The sequence below is a fragment of the Thermobia domestica genome, chromosome 4, assembly GCF_964235325.1.
Source record: "Thermobia domestica chromosome 4, izTheDome1.hap1.1, whole genome shotgun sequence".
In the NCBI taxonomy this organism is placed as follows: Eukaryota; Metazoa; Arthropoda; class Insecta; order Zygentoma; family Lepismatidae; genus Thermobia; species Thermobia domestica.
In genome coordinates this window covers 39,953,429-39,975,245 of record NC_137457.1, presented here as the reverse complement: position 1 = coordinate 39,975,245, position 21,817 = coordinate 39,953,429, and the positions used below count along the sequence as shown (strand labels likewise).

The following is a 21,817-nucleotide window of genomic DNA, read 5'->3' as shown; positions in this document are numbered from 1 at the left end:
AATATTTTTTTCATATCAAACAGAACAACCATAAATGTATAATTACAAGCATTCTATTAAAATCTTCCGAAGTATTCAGAAACCTAAGAAAACAAAAAACTAGAAATACACAAGAAACAAACAAAAAAAGAACGATTTGATGTATGAATTTCTACCAAACATAAGTTTTAGCAAGCGAAGTAGGCTATTTTTAGCATTATTCAATTTGATCAGTTGCTACATTTGCTAATAAAAAGTTGACGTTAAATGTTCTTCCTGAAATATACGCAAAGAAAAAAATACTTTTTGATCAATGATAAGGCTTTAGATTTGTTGATTTATATAAAAATAGTAAGTTTGTAACGACACTATTACAACCATGGGATTCAAACTTGTGTTGCGTTATTCAAGGTTTAAAGTTCTTAACATATTTCAGATTCTATCGAGAATCAAATTCAAGGTGTATATTTCAAGGTGAAGTGTCCATATCTGTTCAAGACACTTGTATTTTAGAATCTAGTAGCAATATTATCGCTAACTTCAAATACCTTGCATTTCATTCAGTTTAGTGTATTCTAAAACATTGTTTAGTTCTGTTATAAAATTGTTCATAATATTTGTCATATCATTTTCGATATTTTTAGGTATATATATAATATAAGTATGTATAGTATGTATATATAGTTTCATTTCATTATATAATGAAATGTAATCAACTAGTGACAGTTTGAGCGATAATCTCTGTTTTGTTAAGGACTAAAAGAAGAGAATTTTGTATAAAAACGAAAAAAAAACATTAGTGATATTTGTTTCCAGAAATAGGGATGATGGAAGTCAATATGCTGATCACACACAAAACAGCTGAAATCCATTTCATTGACCATATTCAATTTATTTTGAGCTGTAATATTATTCATAGTTTTTATTAACAGTCAAATCTAGAAGTTTTACCCTTGTAAAATTCTACTTCATTTTTTCGCTTGACAAGGAAAATTAAATAAATACTTGCAGAATATCGAATGACGCCTTGAACTGTGACCATATGTTTCTTTCTACTGGAGTCCTACCTTATCAATAATAAGATAAAAAAGTAGCGACTCGAAGATTCGAACACGTGTCGCGGGAATGGGAAGTCTGCACGGATCCAACGAGCTACGGAATCACGATAAATTTACGCTATAAATATATGGCAATAATCGTAAGCTTCACGCTGTGAAAGAACTTTTTTTCCTTTTATTATGTTTTACGTTATTTCTATAGTGTCGTGGGTGAACTGCAAAGATATAGATCATGCAGTTATCGATTTGGTTAGGGATTGAGCTTTAAAAATGTTCAAACATTTAATTAAATCGCGATATGGTAGCAAGGAATGTGTAGCGATTTTATTCTAATAGTAATGGGGAAAAGATAGTATCCCACGGAAAACATTCATTTTCTTATGTGACAGAGAATACATCACTTGGTAGCTGGGGCATAGCCAGGATTTGATTTCAGGAGGACCGCTGGCTAAATGTTCATTTGGGATGTGTCCGTGGGTTCACCCCGGGAAAAAAATTAAATAAAACCGCAATCTTAGGCCTTATATTAGCAACTTTTACAAATGTCGGGCGTTCCAAACCTCCTGGCTACGGCACTGCTTGGTAGCATCCATTGTTCCTGATCATAACCAGTCTGTTTACTTTCACATTCAGCCATAATTTTATTCTTCCAAGCCAAGAAGAATGCCTTCGTTCTACACATTTCGCGCTCTTAAAAGTAAAATTATGGTATAATAAAACGTGTGATTTTGCCATTTGAATGTAAATTTATGTCCCTTACTGACCAAAACAAACCTTTTGGGCGCAATCTGCTACCTAAGCCCCGCGTGTGTGCTTCTCCCTGTTCCCAATAGAAAATTTAGTTTAGGTATTTTTTGCAAAACTATTCGCGACATATAGAATTTCGTACTCAGTACTTCTGTTTACTGGGTACGGGAATTCATAGAATTGGAAATAATTAGTTTGTATAAGTATAATTATGCAGAACATCGATGAATAAATGTTTTGTGTTGCTAAAAATGAATGCAAATTTTCAGGTAATTTTCTAGAGAGGTGGAAAATATTCTTCTCAGGCTGGGACAACAGTAATTAAGTTAGTGCCAAGGAAAGAAAAACTAGAGACGGGGAATTTCTCTAGCTTCCCTATACAAATAAATCACTAATCGTAACGAACGTTTTTCCTGACGTATGACTGTGTAACATCATGTGTGTCTCCGTGGATATTAGTGACAGAGTACAATAAATATTAAGTGAGCTAAGGGGTGGGTTGATAATTATTGGATTTAGGGATCGAGTCCGGTCGGGTAAGTTGGTATTTTTTTCATTGTTCGTTACCCATATTTTAAGATGTTTCTCTCCCTCCCTAATCATATGATGCTCTCAACTGAGTTCTCCACTTGAATTCAACAATTGGTAATGGGATGCTCTCAGGTTCGGGTGAGCTTTTACATGTCTACTTACAAAATCAAAATTTGCGTCAAAATTTGGTGCTATCCAATCATTTTGTCTCCAATTCTGAATTTGCACATGTGAGTGTTTTTCTCCTTCATCATATTTGCATCTCCCGTTCTCCTATGTTGTCAGTTATGATATAAGATGGCTTCGGAGCAAGATTTCAAATCATAAAAGCGCTATATCGCCCTCGCTAAGCATTTGATTAAAAGTATATGCTATCATACTGTAGGAGGTAAGCATTCGCTCTTCCAACCCCCCCCCCCCAATGAAGTGACAGATTATTTATTCAGGTTCTGCAAAATCATTTCAGATGATATGACTTAAAGAGAGTTCATTACAATAGCAACAGGATTGGACTTTCATTTTTTGTTTCACTTTATCTTCGCGAATAGGACGAATATCATATAGTATGTTTGCCTTAAGAACTACATGTCTAACATTTATTTCATTTATGCTGTAGACAGTAGTGGGAATTTCACCCAAGTGTACGGGAATTCTCAGGTCCTGGCGATTATGCCACCCGCCTTCCTTTACAGCTAATGTGGTTGCATACTCCCGGCAAATGCTTCAGACTCAGTTGCTGGAGCACCTTAGCCGTAAATCTCCATATGCCTGTACCATCCAGAAGTGTCCCCCGCTGTACCTCCAACCTGCAAACCCTCGGAAGATCCAGGAAGGTAACCTCGCTAAAATCGGCGTGGTCGACCGTTGTCTGAACGTAGTGCTGAATCTGTAGATAAACGCTCTTGATCCCGTTTACCTGCTTATATACAGAAACCAACTGAACTGAAGAAATGCAGTTTACCACAGGTCCGCAGAGCCTACACCGTCTACTTCGGTAACACCTCCTCTCTATATTACATCACCGACCCACACGCAGATTTATTAATTTCTATTAACTAATTATGACGCCAAATGCAGAAGTAGTCGGCACATTTTCAATCAAATCATGAAGAACCTTCCGCGGGCTAGTGTGAAGCAAATTATTTTCACCATGAATGGTGTTACCATAAAGTCAGATGACGAAAAATTCGGCATAACACTCCGTAACAAAGCCAGTTATGAAATAATTGGTAAAAATGCCACGCTTTCCAATCTGACTGACAAAGTAAAGCAAAATCCACCACCACCTTGCACACGGATGATGTATGTGGTTATTCGAGGCTTTTTTCCAGAAATAACGGATGATGAAGTTCTCGAAGAACTTAAAGCAGAAGTCATTCATGCAGCGAAATGTATTTGCATTAAAAATAACAATGGTGCTACATACACGGTTCGTGTCTCAACCACATCCCAGACTTCTATTGACACCTTCTTGCAAGAAGTAGCATACATCCTCAGAAACGACACCGTGTAGAGCCATCACGTATTACCGCACCTCCCCAAGTTAGATGTGAGAAGTGTCAAACTTATAATGTGGACATCACGTCAAAATGTCCAAATGTTCCCAAATGTGGGTATTACGGAGGACAACATGAAACCAAGGAGTGCCCGAATACGGGAAAGCAACCATACCGCCTACACAACCAACACATCCTACTTACAGTTACACATGAAAGTCGAAGCCGGCACCTGATCCAAATCAACCACAAATGACAGATCCGCTCTGTACAATGGATGCTTCAGTTCCATTCTCACAATCTACTGCTTCACCTATCGCTTTGCAAAACTTCCTGCGATATTTCAGTCTTATTTTGCAAAACATTTTTCCATTCCAACGTCAGCTTATTCTCGACCATGTTATTGCAGCAGCCTCTGTTATTTCCCAAGTTCTGTATGACACATATTCTGGTCCCTTTGTTCACTTTTATATTGCATCACGCGATACTGCAATTTAAAACCCACTCCTTCTGTTTCAGTATGGGTCTTTCTATTCTTTTTATGAATATTCGATCTTTGCCTCAACATCGAATACTATTTAACAAATGCTTCTAGAAGAACAGGTCGATATATTTGCATTGAACAAGACAGCTCTTAAACCTCCACAATCCGTACGCTTTCCAGGTATCAGTTTCTACGGCATGATTACCCAGACACTAACGCCAGAGATCAAGGCGGAGTAGCAATTGGAATATGCAATATACTTCCTTATCGACATCACTCCGTACCAACATATGTTCTATTACTCGAGCACTTAGTGAGGACAATATGTCTATCAAACTTGGCACTGTAGCTACGATCTACGTCCGTCCAGGACATATACTTCCACTAGAATTCTTTCGATACTTGTTTTCGCACTATCGTCATCTTTTAATCTTAGCAGACCTGAATATTCACAGTCGCTCTGATAGAGATAAAACTCAGTTTTCTGAATATATATCGATAGGTTTGCTTGGACATATATACATACTACCAAGACGCAACAGGCCCACGAGTCAAACTACTCCCGATGTTATTATTAGCACAGCTTCATTAGTTGCTAAAGGCACTGTAACTGTTCTTGATTGTATCGGTAGTGACCACCCACCAATAAAGGTCTAAATCAACCATGCACGCCAACCATAGTCTCCATCATTCACAAGAAATGTTATCATGCACGATAAAGCTCACTGGGAGCAGTATAAAACTGATATTAATATCGCGTTGGATCAGATAAAACCACCAACATCTGAAATTGATCTCAACAACGCCGTTCATAACATAACCACTGCACTTGTTGACAGTGCTAACAAGAATATACCTACCTACCTACGGCTGACAGTGAGAGAAGGTAAGTTACACTGTTGAATACTAATACGGCGAGTTTAAAAACCTTCCGATTTTGTTCTTTATCGCGTTTGTTTTCTAAAGGAGTCATTACCGCAAGAAAATATTCAATGGGTAAGGGAAAATTATTACAGAACACTACTGATTGCTGCAGAATATTATTAATTGTGAAATTAAATCTGATAGAAAGCAGTGTATTTCTCCTTAATATTTTAGTACTTTAGGAATATTTTGGAATAACTGAGCAGGCATATAGGTAAATGGCAGTATTCAAGCATAGACAAATTGTGTTTTTTTCTTCGATTTCTCGCAAACGCTATCGAGCCAAGTGCTGAAACTACTCTTAAGAACATGGCCTTTATAAATCTTTTTATCGTTTTCTACATTTAATTTGTCTTTAAGGAATATCAGAATAATTAATTACAATAGTGGTAAAATTCTGATAAATAAGGAAGAGAGCAATAAAGTAACCAACAAGCTATTAAATGAGAGGTTGGTGTGAGGGTTTAGCAATTGGGAGATCCTGAAATCAAACAGCTCATCCAGAAAGCTCTACTGAGGGTTTTAAGCATTCCTCCCTCGATTCCACCAGAGGAATTCCTAAAGAAAACCTTTAGTTAGCGTCTCTAGCCGACGCACGTTCAAAAATGTTGTTCTTTCGTTATTAAAATTAGTGATCGAGTGTAAAATAGCATTCTGACTGTCTTCTGAAATCTATGTAATATTATCATACAATTCATAAGCAAAGTACTATTTGATAAACGGAGTGGTCAGTCATCCCTGAATAACAAAAAAACATTGTATGCTGGTAATATCTCGTACCATATCGTACTCAACATCAGTAGCTTGCATTTTCCTAAGACTACATTCCTAACACTACTTTCCGTGTATTAAAAGAACCCAATCATTGCAATTTTATTAAGTCATCACTAGACATGATCATCGCCAGTAAATTTTGGAAGGAAGTTGTCTCTGTTCCTAAAGCAGTGAATACGTGAATTGTCTTCGTGTTTTTATTTTATTTCGAGATCTCGAGATCAACAAATATAAATATATTGCAGATTGTACCAGAAATTTGATGTTTATAAAGATACCTTTAATAGCGTGCAGTCCATTAGCACATTCGTTTTCGTTATTGTTTGATCATCACGAACAATATCAAATAAAAACTAGCGAAAACTTGAAATCTGGATCGGGATAAAAATCGGTTGGTCGTGGCGGACATTTTTCCTCTAAAGACAAGCAATCGGGCATTTAAGAAACACCAATCGGGTGGTTTAACTAATTTGTTGTTGAGAAGCTGTGCTGTTGTTCAGTCTTCCCGAGAAACAGACATCCAATGTGAAATCGAATTAAGAGATATTGAAAGACAACTTTGTAAGTCGAATGAGTTCATTGTTATTGATGTCTATCCAGCACTAATTATTGAAGAATCTCTTACAAGTTTAGCTGGAAACAGTGTGTATTCCAGGTTATACTGGAAGAAAGCTTATAATCAATTGAAATTACATGAAGACTCAAGAGAAATAACAACTATTGTTACTCATGCCAGTAGTAGTCTTTTGTGACGTGCTACGAAAAAAAAGCCTTGGGGATTTAAAAGATTTGTGTGTTAGAGTGTATTTTCATGGTTTACTTATTTCTACAACCACAATAGAAGAACATAAAATGGTACTCCGTAAAGTAATGTTCAAAATGAAAATGAAATCTTTAAGTTTAATGTCCCACGCTTAAAGTAATGTTCAAGTTGAAGGAAAATTGTTTAAGCATCCCCCCAGGGAAAAGTAATTTTTAATAAACGTATTAAGTATTTAGGATTTGTGCGGAATATTGAAATAGGTCCTATATGGATAGCAGCTATTAAAAATATCCCTCCCCCTCGTAATAGGCGCGGAGTATTAAAGATCTGCGGAATCTTTGGTTACTATTGTAAGTTTGTCACGGAATTGCAATAAACCATGGCTCCATTGCAATAAACCAGGCTTTTAGGTGGGTGCCTGAACATCAGTAGGAACCGGATAAATTACAAAATGCCTTAGTAGAAAATGTTGCATTGAAAAATCGTGATATGTCGAAGAAGTTTGTTGTACATGTCGACGGCGGAGGGAAGGACATCGCGGGGTGTGTTTTTCAGTACGATGCTGATAACCGCTTGTTACCTGTAGCGTTCTATTCGAAGAAACTTTCTGATGCTGATCGTCATCGTAGTATTTATGAGATCGAGTTTATTACCCTCGTACAAACAATTGAAAGGTATAAACACTAGAGGTTTATATCAACAATAAGGTGTTACCATGGGTTCAGGAAATCCCAAATGGTTGTACCGATATGGTCCGCTGGTTGAGACCTTGTGTCAATTCTCATTTACAATGAAACAAAATGTAGTTGCATATTTCTTGAATCGAATGTATAACCCATTCGAATTTGTACAAGTAGATGTTCCAGTTGGTCTAGCCATTCTGAGAAGAAATTTCCAAATGGCAAATACTTGGAATTTACGTATGATCATAGAACGCTTGAGACGTGGCCCTACAGTTTGGTGTGGAAATGGTCAGAAAATTGTATGTTCTTGTAGTAGCTTACTTTCTTCTCGTTCCCAGTATAAAAACATTATTAGTTTCATATTTTGATCTTTATTGACTTTGATTAACTTTGAGTGATCTTGCAAATCTTTGACTTTGCTTCACGGTTCAGTTTGACCACGTGTGTTAACACTTTAAAGTTGACTTTGAGGCCAAATTCTGATTTAAATTCGGTTCTTGTAGATTTAGTTAATTATTATTTGTATATATTGTTAATTATTTTTTCATTGCGACTAAATTACGATTTTCTCAACTCGGACACTTTTGCTTGTGCAGTTAACCTCTGGATCATTTGCGGTTAGTTTACATTAGGAATTAGTATAAGAATAACCAAAAGTGATTGGCAAGTTTAAAGTTAATGTTTCTTCAAGGACTATACTGTTAAAAATTATTACGTATAACTGTGAGCAAAGTATTAAGTTTTTTACTAGAGGTATAAAAATTAAAGTATTTTGAGGTTTATAAACGTTTAAACAGTCTGTATTCTAGTATTTTTTGTATATTTCTCTTTGGAAATGTAAATCAGACGTGGGTAAATCAGTCTGATGTTAAATTCAATCGTTAATATTCTAATTTATATCAAGTTTCTGTGTTGTATGGAATTAAATTTCAAAATTGGGGTCTGAACCACTGTGACGTGCAGGGGTGTGTTATGTCTTTGAGTAACCTGTGCTTCTTGTCTGTTTCTTGCTCTAAGACTACTTAGCACCGAATGGAGAACAGAGAAAGTGATACTATAATTTGTGCTATCTATCGTGGCCGAGCAAGAGAAGTGTATGGAAATTAATATATACATTTAAAAAAAATAAAACACGGAATCTCAGTGCACAAATAAAGTATATTTCGCGTTGTGGTTTATACCTTAGTAAATGGGTTAGAACCACGTACAGCCGCTAAACATAAACTTGGATCTAGCTGTACCTGTTTTCTTGGCTTACTCTTCTCCCTGACACCACTGTCCTGAAGGTGAATTGATGGACTCCTGACAGTCTGAAAGATACTTGCCTCACCTTGAATGTGTTTAGTTCCTAGTCAAAGACGAATGCTTAAGCAGCACAGTGCAGCTTATAGAATTTTTGTTTAATCACGACTTCGCGAATCCAGGAGCAGTCAATAGAATAGGTTCATATAACACTAAGGTGATGCAATCTCATCCGAACGTTCCGAATTATTATTCATCACTTAGCATTTATGCAATTAGACTGCGTATTCTGTTTAATTATTTTTTATATTAAGTTTATTTTCTTTGAAATAGTTCTTCAATTATTGAACTCACCAAGTTAGGTAGGTTACAAAGATAGAAATATGTACTGGGCAATCACGGAACACAATTACCCTGAGCTACCAACTCTAATGCTAATCATTTTCCGGGTGAAGGTACTTAGTTGATTTCAGACCAGTGACCGAAGAGAGCTTCAGGCTAGAGATAGAATACAGGTCAGCTTATAACCCATCGGTTGGTGGGAAGACACAAGGAAGAATGGAGACATGTCCTGAACTAGCCACGTAAGGGAGACACATCCTGACTAGCCTTTTCTCCACCATAGATTTCCTTAAGTCCGATAGGTACCCTTCATCGTTACTATTCCTTAGCACGAAAACAAACACTTTTATACCTTAGCAATTTAGATATCTCCCAGAATTTTCCATTCACGTTACGAAAGAAATAAAGACATTCTTCACACTCCACAACAAGGTGTACCATCCTGTCTCTTAAATATTCGGACCATCTTCTTTGTAAACAATGGAACTGCGATACGTCCTCCTCTATCTGTATCATTGAAGGAATCACCTCTTCTAACTGCATCTGGCTATCCAAAGCAGAGGAGACAGGTAGCCCTTCCTCTTCAGCTTATTAGTCTAGCACATAATAAAATCAGAAAAGTTCAGTAAGCAATATCACTTCCCGTTCATCCTAATTCTGTATGTTAACTGGTTTGAAATTTCGTCAAAATTCTCTATTTAATGAGAACGACATTGTTAAGTCCGTTCTCACTTCAATTTCATTCTATTATGATTAAATAGAAAGTGCTCTTCACCCGAACATAACAAAGACAAAGTAACCGAAAACATTAAGTTAACTTTTTATTTTTATCTGCTATTACCTACGATTACAACTACAAATGTAACGAATTCAGGTATTAATTCCTCACAATCAATGTTCTCATAGTTCTTGCTATCCCAGTGACTAAAGGTTAGATAAATCATCAATCAGAAACTAGTAGTATTAGATCTGTATTTTATATCATAAGAAATTGACTTTTGTACCAAATTTTCTCTACTATAAAGCTCCGAAACTGGTTACAAAAAAGTAACGGTCTGATTGTAAATTGGATACAATCAATTCTAACAAGATACCACGTTTTCCTTAATCAACATAAGAGAAACTAGCATGAACGTATCATCCGGAAGTTCGAATCAAATGTACTGTAATTATAAATTTAACAAACATATGTTCGTGCACGAAAAGTACGTCCCACTCCCTACGGAATTAGACCTCGGATCTCAATAACCCTGTTAGTATAAAGAAAATCGTAGACTCTAAGTGAAATAACTATTCCATCACCACTCTATACTGAAATGACATCGGGTACAATGCATTTTCTTCAGTTTGAAAAGAGCTTTTCAGATATGCTGCGTAATGCCGCCCATAGAGTAACTGAATTTGGAAAATCGCCTCCACAAATCCGTCCCGTCCCCTCTAGAAAAAAAAATAGAATGTGTGTTAGGAAATGAGTTTACCACGTTTCAGTTTACCACGTTTCGCGATAGACCTAATAAGTATGGGGTGAAATGAACGGTTCTACATCAATACACTTTCTACATAAAAAACACGGCATATAACTTGGCCATATTTTATAAAAAATATAAAGGAAACACTATCTTAATATCAGGATACTCTGAACCCTATTCTCTGAAGAAGTAAGCTTTTTGTTAGTTATCTTGCATATTTTTCCATGATATGCAAAGAGTGAAATTGGTGGTAAACACATAACAAACTGTAAAAACAAGGAAACAGTTCATTAATGCTAGATTGATTTTTACACCATTCTTGGAAACTGCATGGGAACTCTGATCCAGAACTGGTTACAGTAACTTCAAGATTAAACAACGGTCAAGACAGATACTGTTTCCAAAATTAGCACAGTTTATGAATTCCAGATGTGAAATTCTTGGTCGATAAATTTCGGCCAGAACACGTCCGAAGAATAATTCCATGGACATTTCGAATACGGCAGAGATGTTTGATAAATATCGCCATTTGAAAAACGAGTATCAAATATATCGTCCAACTTTGGAGCTGAAACATGAAAGTGTACAAACAATTGTACGCCGGAAAACTAATCAAAATGCTGAAATCCTAGGATATTTGTTGCCTATCGTCTTTCTGCTCGGCTTCCCAAAACAATGTGTTCTGCACTGCTTTTCTTCAATACTTTTTTATGTTATTTTGCGAGGTATAATATTAACGCTCGTACTGAATGTTTGTAGTCTGGAATTTTGGAGTATGACCTGGATCAACATTGTACTTTATTGCCACTTTCAAAATACGAATTATGAGGAACGGCGTTATGATTCTTAATCAGCCGCTTTGCCTTCAAAACTGTTTCAATATTTAGTCGACGTTGTTTATTGTCCACAGGTTTCCAAGAAACACAATCGGTGAATCTCTGTTACCTGTCTCACGTGATTATCTTGACCTAAACTTGTACACATCTGCGAAGTAACCACTTTTTTAAAAAAAATCAATGACAAGGATAGTTCTGCAGTATCTCAAACATAATCTAAAAAATAGTTTTTTGAGAGCATAAATCTTCCTATTTATAGAGCTGTAGTAGAGATTCCTTTATTAGTTATTCTGAACAGCCTGGTGCTTACGTCAACAATACTTTTTGTACAAGGGTATTTAATATTTACTGAAGGAGAATTACTAATTAACTTTACTTGACGTTTTGCTCACTATCATATCTCAATATACAGGGTGGTAGGTAACTCCACTGACAAACTTTGCGAGGTTATTCCTTATATGAAATTAAAGAAAAAAGTTGTTATAAAAATAGGACGAAAAACGTATCATTTCAGAGTTATGAACCGCCGAAAAATGGAAAAATCATGTTTCGAAACGAAGTGCCTTAGAAACTATAGGACCTATAACAAGTGGTTCGAGGAATTACATAGGAACTATTATGCGAACTATCTAAATATCCATATTTCACCATCCTCCGCTATCGGCGAAACGAACGCGTTATTAGTACTTAAAGGAGTATCACTATACCTCATTTTCCTTTTTACAGTTTACGGCACAGGTTGAATGTAGTGAAGCCGAAGAAATACAACAGCGCGAGGTTGCCATTGTTAAGTGGGAAGTGCAAGGCATAGTAGACACCGTAAACATCCTTGAATATGAGCAGGCCAAGGTTATTAAAGATACATGTAAAAAAAACAGGAAGTAGATTGTAGTCAGGAGAAGGAAATGGACAGTGCAGAAACAGTGGAAAACGAGAGACCGTTATGCGTACTTGTAGATAATCATGCTTTAAGTGTAGTTTGTATGCCGGGAAGGGATGAAGATTTATCACATGAAGTGAATTGTTTCGTCACGGTAATGCGTTGCGCCCTCTGAAGGAACGCAAGGAAGGCTTGAGAGTTGAATTACTGTTTCTGTATAATATTGAAGGATCAGTGTTGTCATGTTTGCGTCTCGGACAAATTATTTTGCGAAACCTAACAAACTCACATGCGTCTACTGTATTATACACATTCAATGTAAACTGTATTTTTGTGTTACATATCCTTTCCGACTTTATTAATTTTGAGTGTAGTAGAAAGTGGCAATTACAAGTTGTACCTTAGAGTGTAGCCCTGCGATGAGAATTGTGTTATATGTAGTAAATGGCTCTGATAAACTGGTCAGAAATGTTAGCTCTAAGCATGTGAATAACACTTCCAATAATGAGTACGTAGCCGAAAGGAAATGCCGCTAGTGCGAAATTGAAATGTAAGAGTAAGGTTAAAAAAAGAACGAGCCAACTCACTCTTAGGTTCTTCTAACATAGCAGTAAAGGTAATTACGATTTCAAGGAGTCTGGTTGACAAATTTAAGATTTGTAGAAGTAAAAGTCGTAGTAGAAAATTGAGTTGAGTGTATAGTCAGTCGAATTCATTGAAGTTTGTAAATTTCAAAGCTAGTGTTCCACCGTCGCGAAATCGAAAAAGGGAAAATTTAATTGTACAATCTTTCGGAAGGCAAAATAGCTTATTGTTTGTGATGATAAAAATGTTCGACGACCTCGACCAAAAACGTACTAGGAATACAGAAAAGTATCTTAGAAAACGAGGTTTAAGATGATTTAAAGGTAACCAAAGGAAAATTAGACGCAAACCAAAGCCAATCCCTAGGCAAGTCTACGCGTAACCTAATACGCTTAAGAAGCGTACGTCGACTCAGAAGGACATAAAGAAACGTAAGAGAAGAAACGTCCCGTTATCTTGCAGTAAATTGCACGGCAATTACAGTCCTAGAAATCGTAAAAATGAAAAGGAAAAAGAAATATTTCGATTTTTGGTTGATGATTGTAATAACGCGGGATGCAGGTGTTAGCATGTGGCCGTTTTATTAATTATTCCATCTAATAATGGTATATTAATAAAATCAGGCATGAATTAGATAGGCACATAGATATTGATAGTGCTCACTGAGTGAACAAAATGATTGCATTTGAAGCACTTTTCACTCAATGCATATCACAAGCATTCAAGTATAACCGAATGGCAATTGAACAGGATTGGCAGTTTATTGCTGTTTCTAGGATGCAAAAGACTAATGAAGAAAAACATTTCTATGAGGTTTTATCTATTATGTATGGGTATGTTAACGTGATGCGAAAGACCACAAAAGGGCAGCACACGTTCGAGGATGGTTACTCCTCGTTACTTCTCGAATGCCAGGAAACTAGATGAGTAGATAATGTTTTTTGTAAATGGTTGATAGTTTCTAGAGGTGGATGGTATATTTCTCATGTAATGTTCGTCTGCGATTGATCCCAGTGAATATTTTCCTAGTGTGATAACCTCATGATTGTTTTTGCCAGTAAAATTTTTTTTTGAAAACAACATTATAAGTGTTTATATCAGATAATTATTGCATGTTCAGCAGTGTTGTAGAAGTCCGTGCACAAAATGTTAATGCTTATGTATTTTTCCAGTCTATAATAATGATCTAATGAAAATACAAATTCACATGTGTTATGACATTAGAAGTTTAAAACAGAAAGAAAAATGTTATGTCATATTAGTCTTAAATAATAAGTTTAAATAAATTATTTTGTTTTGACATGTGATTCTAAATTTACCCGAAACGTTTCAATATGTTTAAAGTTTCATCGTTCGAGCAAGATGATTACTGAAATTTGAGAGTTTGAAGAAAAACTTATTTTACTTTATTCTTATTGTGCTATTGAAATTTAGCATTTGATTAGTTGGTTTGTTACTGATATAATAATTATCTTATGAATGTTTGTTTTAAATGTTTTGCTTCCTTACTATTTTATATATGAATAGTATATATTACCTGGTATAGTTATATTTGATATTGATTAGGTGTTTGCATTTTAGTGTCTAATTATTAATGAAATGATGATAGTTTGAATAAAAGATCTACTGATAGCTTAAATATAGTGAAAGGTGCATACACACATTCTCACACTACACCATACGTCCATTAGAATTATCAATCGTGCCGCGAAAACCGTCGTCAGGTGCCACTTCAGAAATTAATATACACACATATTTTTCATTATTGTTTAGTGTTTAGTATTTGCATGCTTATGTTGCCTAGTATGTCTTTATCATTTTGTATGAATACGAAATTATACCACATACTTAATGAGAAAAGATTGATAAACCTATAGAAACGTGTGCCGTTGGTGAGATACCAATATTTTCAAAAATAAATAAATGAAAATAAGAACTATAAAATGGACATACAAAAATAAATGAATTAATAATGAAGACTTTAATAATGGTGGATTAAATGTGACTTTAAAAACTGAAATGTGGCTTTATCATCATAGAGGATGAATAACAAGTGAAATTTGTTTCACTATATACAGTATGGTCTAAATATCCATTTCCCCATGCTGAACTTTTAGTGATTTGAATTTATGTAAAGGGTAAGCCATAATAAAGTAACATTACTACTGACATTGAAGGAGAGTTCATTAACCCTTTGACAGCCAGGATTCTCTTCGTAAATTGAATTTATTTACTTGGAGCCCTGTGGGCGCCATAAAGCATATCACCCTTCTTTAAGGCTCATTTATTGCTTTTAATTAAAATACGAAAGAGAACCAAGTTTCGAACTTGATAAACAAGCGTCATATATGAAAGGAGATTCTTAGAAGTGCTCTCTGACAGGCTTACTATGTTTGTCTATGTATACCTGGTTTCGAGGCGCTCAGAAAACCTTATATGAAGAACCAGAGTGAAAATCGCCAAATCACTGCATTCCGTGGGACCATGTTATCCTCAAGCTTGGTTCTTTGTCCCGAAAGTTTAAGAAATATCGGGAAATTTTCCCCCGGCGAGTTTCACTTACTAGATATTAGGAACGAAAAGAATAACTCAGTCGCGCATCCAGTTACAACGAGGGGAGACCCTACTTCGTTTTCGCTTCGAGTAACTCATAAGCATAAGCTGGGTATGCGACCACGAACTTATTATTATTAATATGTTGAAGGGAGCTCCCCACTTCGTTGGTAAAGTATTAGTGGGTCGATCATTACAAAAGTAAGATAACCTGATTATATTCGTAAGCTCTTTTAAATTTGCTCGTGTACATTTATATATCAAGGAACTGTGTGCTGTGCGACATAGCAAAAGAAACATCAATGATCCGATAAGAGGACGCTTTTACTGATGTGGAACACTGTGGGCCATCATACGTAACCAGCTGTGGACTTATCCGTCACTGCCGAATCGAGTCAAAACAACGACGACAAAGTGGATTGATCTCTCGAAAATTATAGTTGTATCATAAACATATTTTAATAAGTGACTAATCCACCTATCAATCGCAAATAACACATAAGGATTAAGCTCATTGAAAGGTCTTGTAAATCTAAAACTAGAGATTTTACGAATTTATATGATCGATGTCATTTACTTGTAATATAGTTTACAGATATTATTATTAAATGCGTTATACTCTATAACGTAGAATTTTATTTTCTTGCTAAGTCAACTTTAACTTACTGTTCGCGTACAATTACCTACTTAATCATTTGCAAACTTTATTTCATTTATATTCATATCTACCTTCCCCAGCTTCGGTTGAGATTCGCTGTAAGTATGGTTGGGTCGCGTTTCATTGTCGCAGAGCTGGGAAAACGAGAAAGAGATAAGCGTTTGTTACGTCTTATGACCAAGTATAAGAGGTATAACACAGCTTCTGTTGTTGTCAGGAATTTTTCTACTGTTAGAGGTACAATTTATTGAGAAATGTCTTTTGAAAAGTCGACGTAGCGCAAATTTTGAAAACGGAGGTATATATATATATATATGCGTTTTATGCTGCCAGTCGAGTAGTGAAGTCTATTTGGGAAATCTTGAAATGAGTTGTGAGTATACCATACTAAATCATAAGCATATTGTCATAACTCGATAGAGGTTATGCACAATAACGACAAAAATGAAATTCCTGTAAAACGAATGTTTTTTTCTTCCGAGTGTTCTAAAAAACGCTTCTCAATTGAAGATTAACAGTATATAGATTGTTCATTGCAGTACACTTGTATGCCACACGAACATGGTTTGTTTCACTGATTCTCTTTAGGGAAGATTTCATTTAAATTGAACCGAGAACATCTAAATGGGCTCAAAAACATTACGTAGCGCATTGATCGCAGATAAATTTCGGTTAATTTTACCTGTTATACTTCAAGCCAGTCTATTGGCAGAGAGCTTGGAATAGTACGCCTAAGAGCTACCTTTACTGAAAAGAACATTACTGATCTAAGATTATCAGGAGTTTTGTTGTGATGATCCATTACTCTCGCAAGCCCTACATATCACAAATGATAACAATGCAAGTGTATAAAATGTGAACACTTAGATCCACATGTTTGTATATCTCCGGACAAAGTAGATATTCGTTCAATATGCGGAAGAAAATTGATAAGAAGTTACGAATACACTGTAATTATTTATCCATTTCTCATTATCAACATGGAAAAACATTGAACGCCACTTTTTGTACTGCTCACAATATTCTTACAACAGTGGTGTTCCTGTACTTAGCTATTCTATCGTGCAATACGACATGGATTAATTTTAAGTTTTATAGTCCTCTATTTGTACGTACGTATTATCCATTTGCCGCTTCACGTCGCTCTTAGTCTGTCCTCTTTATGAATTCAATTTTACACCCATATGTGATATGTTATGTCCTTTAAAGGCAAATCTACAGTTTGTTAATTACCTCAAATGCAAACGCACCATACACTAAAGAAAAAATCAGATTGCAATGTAAGTTGCAGTAAAATAAAATGGTGATTTTATTTTGTATAAAAATTATATCGGCATGATTGGAAAGAGTGAAGCATTGGAATAACTTAATGCGCAGTAATTCCTTTTAAGTTGAGGAGAACATGAGCTACAAATTAGAGAATTTCCCAACTTTCACCAATTAACATAAAATGTCTTGAATTTATTTTGAAACAGAGTGTTTCATTAACGTGCAATTACATGTATGAAAAATATCGATACATAACTTGCACATAACATTTATCAATGACCACAAAAAATGAAGTGAGACTTCAAAAATTAAAAAAAATAGATGAGTATTTACTTCCGCAAATATATTCACAAAAAACTTTCAGTTCATTCGAAATATCCTGTTGCGCTTTCTTAAGATCACCTAACCTGTGCTGATTTTCAAAATTCCTAATTTTCTCGGAAATTATATTTCTTTCCCTTGCAGTACCGACAATGAATGTCCGAAGTTGCACCTATTGTCACGGAAGAATTTGCACAGTTTTAAAGTATTTACGATGATATATTTGGAGGAAAGAACCCTTATCTGTAGGAAAATTTATTAGACCCCAAACTCTGTTTATATATACGAATCATGTTATTGAAGTCAATATTATCATTAACACTAAAACAATGATCTAATAATACGCTACTTCAGAAACATTCAGATGAAATAACATGCCATGTTTGGAAGAACGTTTTACTCATTCCCAAAGCTCGATTATTCCTAATACATAAACTACCTCATAGCAAAGGAAATGTCAATTCAAATATAACGTGTAAGGAACAGTTAAAGAAGATCAAGGTTATTTCTTTAACCCCAGCTTTATATTGGGGTGTCTCACAGACGGCATAGAATCATACGGCTCGATTATTTCCTTATTTTGATAGATAAAGCACAGTACGTTTCTGACATCTTCAGAAATTCAATTTTACAGCATATTTTATGACTATAACAAATTTTCTTTGTTTTGAACCATACTTATCTGACTGCATTGTAAATAACCCTGCTTTTTTCTGTCGTGCGGTCTGTGTGACCCCATTGAGAGTCATTTTGCTAATAGTTATGAAGAATTTTAAAATTATTTTACTGAGACTTTCTGACAATTAACCTCATGTAAAATGATTTCAAACTAATTCGTACTTGTTTATTGATGACAGTGGCGGTTTTAGCCCGAGCTGGGGTCCCAGCCCCACCAAATTTTTGAACGCCAATAATAATTGAAGCTACGATTTATATAAATATTTCAAATTAAAATGGTTTGCGTAAACTCATGATAAATCTATGGTATACTGGAATCTGGTTGTCCCCTCGAAAGTTTTGTCTCCTATATCCGTCACTGGTTGATGATGGTAAGAAACTAGAGCGATCTGTCTGTTGCAAGCGGGAAACTACTAGCAAAAGACCATTTATAAATTGTGACTTTAACTTTTCCTTTACTCTAATAATCACGGAATGTTTCGAAATAAGGCTGATGGGAGAAAGTCTTTCTTCTTTCAGCGTTTGATAGTTTACCACCAAATCGACCAAGCAGCCGTCCTTCAGTTAGGCACTTTAGATATCTTCACCGGCAGATCCATGGTATATTCATTTGTAGGTAGCACAGTCCAAGAATCTACATTATCACTAGCAAATTGCCGAGTAACGTAAATTTATGTAACTAACCAATCTATCATTGACAATCCAGAAGGTGGGACTGTGTTATCTGTTAATGAATATACCTTTCACCTATTGGCTAAGTTATTTGATCGAATTTGGAATGCGCCCAACCGGAGTTTGATGCATGCAAAGTAAACAGAAACTTTGATCGTGTATAACGCACCTTGGTGGATCGTAATTTCTTACAATATGAGAAGAAGTTGCCAGTGTGACCGCTGTTTTCGTCTCCCCTTGTAAGTAATCGTTGTAGTGTAGTGTATGCCTAATTGGTTTTCCAAACAATTAGCTTTACGGATTAAATTATTGTTCTTGTTTATTATGTCTGAACCTAAGAAACATCGAACTGTTAGAACACACGAAAGTATAGTTCGATACTGTCTGAACATAGTGATGAAGAAAGTGAAGAAAATTTCAGCGAAGATAAAACATTCTGAAGACGAAGATTTTGTTTTGCCACAGAAAACGACTATGACGATCCTCCAGCTGGTATTGAAGAAGCTAGTGAGAGTGAAGATGAAGTGGGTTAATCAAACGTGTGTGACCATGAATCAGGAAGTGAAAATAGTGTTGTGAACATTGGTGGTGATCTTCTGCCAGTTTCGAAAAACGGAATGTACTGGAATCCCTAGCCCCAGCCGCCAACTCAAACTAGAAGACATAATGTAATTACATCTACGATTTGTGAAAAAAAAGAATGTACACATTGCTACGCCATGGAAAGCGTTCAATTTATTTTTCAGTAATGCTATTCTTGGCGAAATAGTGCAATGCACAAATCTCGAGGCAAGGGGAGTGACAACTGTCGATTCAAGCGCGAAGTGAAAATACACACTAGATAAAATAGAATTAATTGCAATCGTAGGACTTTTGCATTCAGGCGGGGGTTTATCGTAATTGGGAAACTTCCTGTAATAGAACTGTACAAAGGTTCAAATGCTAATTTGTATCGCGCGACTATGTCACAGATACGATTTCATCAAATTCTAATGTTTCTTCGATTTGATGATAAACAAACATGAGCAAATGGACTGAAAGAAGACAAAATTCCCCCATCCGATTTGTTTGGGAATGTTTTCTTGCAAAGTAGAAATTATTACATACCAACAATGAATGCACAGCTGGTTCCATTTCGTGGTCGCTGCGGTTTCGTTCAATATATGCCTAAGAAGCCAGCTAAATATGGCATAAAATATTTCGGTTATGTGATGCACTGAACTATTTTGCACTCAATGGTTATGTACACCTAGGAAAGCAACCGAGAGGTACTGTGGAGAAGAACCTGGTTCAGTACGTTGTGAAGAACTTTCAAAACATGTGTGCAAAAGTAAAAGGAGCATTACTATGGGCAATTATTTTACAAGCGTTGAACTTGCACAGTACCTGGTAACTCAGAATCTCACTCTCGTGGAACGATGAAGAAGAACAAACGTGAAATCCCAGACATTATGCAACCTACTAAATCTCGTAGTCCATTAACATCTGTCTTTGGATTCAACGGAGACCTAACAATCGTAAGTTATGCACCAAAGAGTAGCAAACGTGGAGGGTCCTATACGATAGCTTCTATACGATATCGTACCCTCTGCTTGTAAGTGCAACCCTTAACTGGAACAGTTCATTTAATGTTTAATTGGACTGAACACAATTTATCAAATTATAAAAATTACGGAATTCCAAGAATATGTTTGTAAATTCTGGCAATTTGTAATTACAGTTTTTTGCAGTAAAAGACTTGAACTGATAGTACGTGACTTGAACAAGGCATATTATTGCTTCAAACAGTTAAGTGAAATAACTGATTTGACGAAAAAGACAGTTGTTCCATGAATCGAGTTGTTTCATTACTCACTTATATCTGTGCGATTCATCCTACAATTGCATTACAAATATACATGACTTCTGCAAATTATGTTCATTTTAACAATATTTGCACCTGCCTCGATACGGTTATTTTGTAAATTCAAAGATTTTCTGATACCTTCCTTCTCCTATAGAATGCCTTGTGCAATGGGGATTAAGTGAATGAAATAGACCTTTCAGATTTTGCTAATTTTTTCTTTGTTCTCTATATATTAGATCTAGGCATAAATCACCAAACAAATAAACGGTATATGGTGTTTTCTAATATATTCATTTACAATGTTAGTCGCACATATTGTAGTGCTTACCATAACGTATAAGATACAAAATCGAGAAAATCAAAATCTGCAGCATGTAAGAGATGGTATTGAACTAAATTTGGTCTCCAAATTTGTAGAAAGTATGCGTTGTTCTATACTGGAAACAACCATCTTCTTTAGCCTCACCGGCATAACCATGGGACATAAACTCAAAGATTTCATTTCACTTCATATACTGGAAACAAGCAAAAAGATGGAACAACTTTATGCTACGTAACCTGCCTCTTAGATTAAGCTAGTCGTGTTAACATTCTTAGCAAAAAGTGGTAGGCGATTGCAAAAGGAATTTCCAAATCATTCACAGAATACTTAATGCTGATTTGGTTTTACTACATGAACCTCAAGGTGTTATCATCAACATAAATTATGTGCTATAAAGAACGCCCTAGTACAGTGCATTCTTTCGAGATGACATTGATCTGCATAATCATACATTAGCTTTTAACTGGACTGGAAAATGAAAATGTTCCACCAAACTAGAAATCCTACCTAATAGTTCCGATCGTTTCTTTGATGATATTTTACTTGAGTTCTCCCCGTTGCCAGTTTGCATGGAACTATTTTTATCTGTAATTTTGCGCATTCACAAAAGGTTTTCTTTTAGGAATATCGTCCTCCAATTAAGAAAATGTGGAAGAAAATGAAGAAATTGGATTACTTAACGCATTTTCAGGAACAAGCGCATTA

At 35.5% G+C, this 21,817-nt stretch overlaps 1 protein-coding gene across 1 annotated transcript in view; it reads right to left on the bottom strand.

Annotated features, from left to right (window-relative positions):
- Window positions 1-21,817, bottom strand: part of LOC145683299 (trypsin-3-like) — a 182,927-nt gene that overhangs the window by 81,214 nt on the left and 79,896 nt on the right. The gene's annotated exons all lie outside the window — the stretch shown is intronic.